This window comes from Triticum dicoccoides, chromosome 1B (assembly GCF_002162155.2).
Source record: "Triticum dicoccoides isolate Atlit2015 ecotype Zavitan chromosome 1B, WEW_v2.0, whole genome shotgun sequence".
Classification (NCBI taxonomy): domain Eukaryota; kingdom Viridiplantae; phylum Streptophyta; class Magnoliopsida; order Poales; family Poaceae; genus Triticum; species Triticum dicoccoides.
The window spans coordinates 345,851,607-345,855,307 of record NC_041381.1 but is presented as its reverse complement, the minus strand read 5'-3'; the positions used below and the strand labels follow the sequence as shown (position 1 = coordinate 345,855,307).

Genomic DNA, 3,701 nt, shown 5'->3' with positions numbered 1-3,701 from the left:
TTACACGCTTTTACACGCTCCTTTCATCTAACAATCAATCACAAACCTCCCCCTCCTGATTTTCAGGGATGGGTCGCCCCACTCATCTATTGACCAATCAAGATTAACAATCCTGTAAAAGCCTGTAAATTGTTTGTACGTGTAGCATTGCCGATATAAGATACTAGAGTTGACCTGACAATCGCTTCTTATCTTTCACTCTGGAGCCACCTCAATCACAAAAAATCAAGGGGCTCTTCTCTGCATAGTCAAAAATCTTCTCGGAGGCAGGCAGACAGAGAGACAGGTGCAGGAGTAGCACCGAAAGCCTCAACCGATTCAGCACTTCAGTTTGCTTCGGCGCTCTTCTTCTTCTCCGGGACACCAGCTGCACCCATCCGTAGTAGTTGGCCCGTCCCTGCAACCGCGACCAAACTGCCGCGCTGTAGTTCACGTCTGAATCAACCAATGCATACTACCAGCACACACCACTACTACCATTCCTCTCCTACTACTACCTGGTGGCCGGCGTCGCCATGTATTCTTATCATGGTTTCTTGCTTTCCCGCCTTCCCTTGCCTTGCACATCCCGGCAAGCGACCTACTGTTAGGCTCCATATCGAACATTAGTCTATACTCTGATCGGAAGCAAGTGTATGCTAGCTGACGCGAGTTCACCGAAGCGACGCCATGGATAAGCAGAGGCGCGAGCTCCGGCTACGGCAATCGCTGGTGGTTCCATGGGTTGTCGTGGTCATGGTGGGAGCTGCCGTGGCGACGGCTGAGTTGGCGGAGTCGGAGCTGGAGGAGTTCCGCGACGAGCGGGGCGGGCTGGTGGCGCTGCGCGACGGCCTGCGCTCGGCCAAGGACCTGCACTCCAACTGGACGGGCCCGCCGTGCCACGGCGGGCGGAGCCGGTGGTACGGCGTCTCCTGCGACGGCGACGGGCGCGTGGTGGGCGTCAGGCTCGACGGGGTTCAGCTCACGGGCGCGCTCCCCGCTGGCGCGCTCCGCGGCGTCGCGCGGCTTGCCACGCTCAGCCTGCGTGACAACGCCATCCAGGGCGCGCTCCCGGGGCTTGCCGGGCTGGACCGGCTCCGCGTCATCGACCTGTCGAGCAACCGCTTCTCGGGCCCGATCCCGCGCCGGTATGCGGCGGAGCTCCTCGCGCTCACGCGGCTCGAGCTCCAGGACAACCTGCTCAACGGCACCGTGCCGGCGTTCGCGCAGGGCGAGCTCACCGTCTTCAACGTGTCCTACAACTTCCTCCAGGGCGAGGTCCCGGGTACGCGTGCGCTCCGCCGGTTCCCCGCAAGCGCTTTCGGCCACAACCTCAAGCTCTGCGGCGAGGCCGTGAACGCCGCGTGCGGTTCGGGTTCGCTCTCAGCCGACGATGGAGCCCCATCTGCCGGCAACCGCGACGATCGGGTCGTCAAGCCGGCCGACCACGACGCCCGCGGGCGGGCTGCGCGCAAGTCAAGGCGCTTCAGGCTGGCTGCGTGGAGCGTCGTGGCGATCGCCCTGATCGCCGCGATGGTGCCGTTCGCGGCCGTGCTCATCTTCCTGCATCAGACCAAGAAGTCCCGAGAGGTTCGTCTCGGTGGCCGTGCCACGCCGACAGGAGCGCCGGATATCAAGGATAAAGCCGAGCAAGGCAAGTTGAGTGGCAGCGGCAGCGGCAGCAGCAGCGGTAGCCGGAACGCGCAGGCGCAGCTGCTGTTCTTCCGTGCGGACAAGGCGGCCGGCTTCGACCTCGACGACCTGTTCCGTTCGACGGCGGAGATGCTGGGCAAGGGCCGGCTGGGGATCACCTACCGCGTGACGCTCGAGGCCGGCCCCGTCGTCGTCGTGGTGAAGCGGTTGCGCAACATGGGTCACGTGCCGCGCAAGGACTTCGCGCACACCATGCAGCTGCTGGGCAAGCTCCGGCACGAGAACGTGGTCGAGGTCGTCGCGTGCTACCACTCCAAGGAGGAGAAGCTCGCCGTCTACGAACACGTGCCCGGGCGCAGCCTCTTCGAGCTCCTGCACGGTACGTCCCCCTCGTGGTCGCAACATGCATCTCCATTTTCCATTGATAACTTGTCCATTAGTTCCATGGCGATTTGGTGAGATCGACTGATCTTGCTCTATCTGTTTGTCGCGCGCGTGCAGAGAACAGAGGCGAAGGCAGGATGCCGCTGCCGTGGCCGGCGAGGCTGTCGATAGCGAAGGGAATGGCGCGCGGGCTGGCGTACCTGCACCGGACAATGCCGTTTTTCCACCGGCCGCCGCACGGCAACCTCAAGTCGTCCAACGTGATCATCTTGTCGACGCCCAGCGGCAAGCACCAGCATCCGCGCGTGATGCCGAAGCTCACGGACTATGGCTTCCACCCGCTGCTCCCGCACCACGCGCACAGGCTGGCCGCGGCCAAGTGCCCGGAGTACGCGCGCGGCAAGCGACCGTCGTCCCGAGCCGACGTGTTCTGCTCGGCCTCGTGCTGCTGGAGGTGGTGACGGGGAAGTTGCCGGTGGACGAGGCTGACGGCGACATGGCGGAGTGGGCGCGTCTGGCGCTGAGCCACGAGTGGTCCACGGACATACTCGACGTGGAGATCGTCGGCGAGCTGGAGCGGCACGGGGACATGCTGAGGCTCACGGAGGTCGCGCTGATGTGCGCTGCTGTCGAGCCCGACAGGCGGCCCAAGATGCCCGACGTCGTCAGGATGATCGACGAGATCGGTGGCGGCGTGGAGGAGAAAGGGAGGTGGGAGCTCGTCGTAGGATGATCTTGAGCTGTATGTAGGAGACCATTTGTGCTTCCGCGATACACGATCTCTTAGTTACCACCCGTCTTTTTGTATCTAAGTAATGTACTTTTGTGTTTCTCTTTCTTCTCGGAAGGTATCATGGCCATTCGATTGGGGCGTACTACTCCGGAGCTTTCTAATCGCTTTTGCTAAATGTCAGGCACCTCAAATTTTGTTGCAATTTTCAGTCAAAACTCTCACCGTCCATTTGTGGTGCTTTTTTTTAAGATTTTTTTTTTCCATTGTGGTGCTTTGTGCACAATGTGTAGGAACAGGTAGTTTTTTTTTAAGGCAAGGAACAGGTAGTTGACTTTTTTTTTAGAAACACCAAGCTTTATTATTTGTGGTTGGCCCGACCACATGATGCCCTGATCTAAAGAATCGCTTCATGAGACATAGATTATTTCATGGTAAATTGCTTAGCACTACTTTTAGTTGTTGCCATCATGTGTTCAGCTATGTCCTTCCCGGGAACTCCTATCTGCCGCATTGCGGCAGATTGGCGAGGCTTCGCATAGGGGCGATCTTCGTCTGGGCCGGCCCACGCGGAACAGCCAGCGGTGAAAAAATACAACAAAAACGGCTGCCTCACCCAGGATTCGAACTCCCGACCTGGCACTTGTAAATACAACACCTAACCACCGGAGCTAATCAGACCTACTGTCAAAGAATCAACACGAAACCTATTAGTACTAAAAATACCGACATATCAAAATATTTTCTATTTTTTCGAACAATTACATAAAAATCTGAATACTTTTAAAAAAAATTCTGAACAATTTTCAAAAAACAAGAACAAGTATTGAAAAAATGTACAATATTTAGATTTGTAACAGAAATTTATAACACAAAGAATGTGTGATTTTTTGAACAAATTTTGGAAAGCGGGAACGTTTTTTCAATTCCAATTTTTTGACAAATGCGAACAATT

The 3,701-nt window shown here is 57.0% G+C and overlaps 1 pseudogene; it reads left to right on the top strand.

Moving 5' to 3' along the window:
* Positions 1-394: 394 nt before the first annotated feature.
* LOC119334296 lies at positions 395-3,066 on the top strand (annotated as a pseudogene).
* The last annotated feature ends 635 nt before the right edge of the window (positions 3,067-3,701 follow it).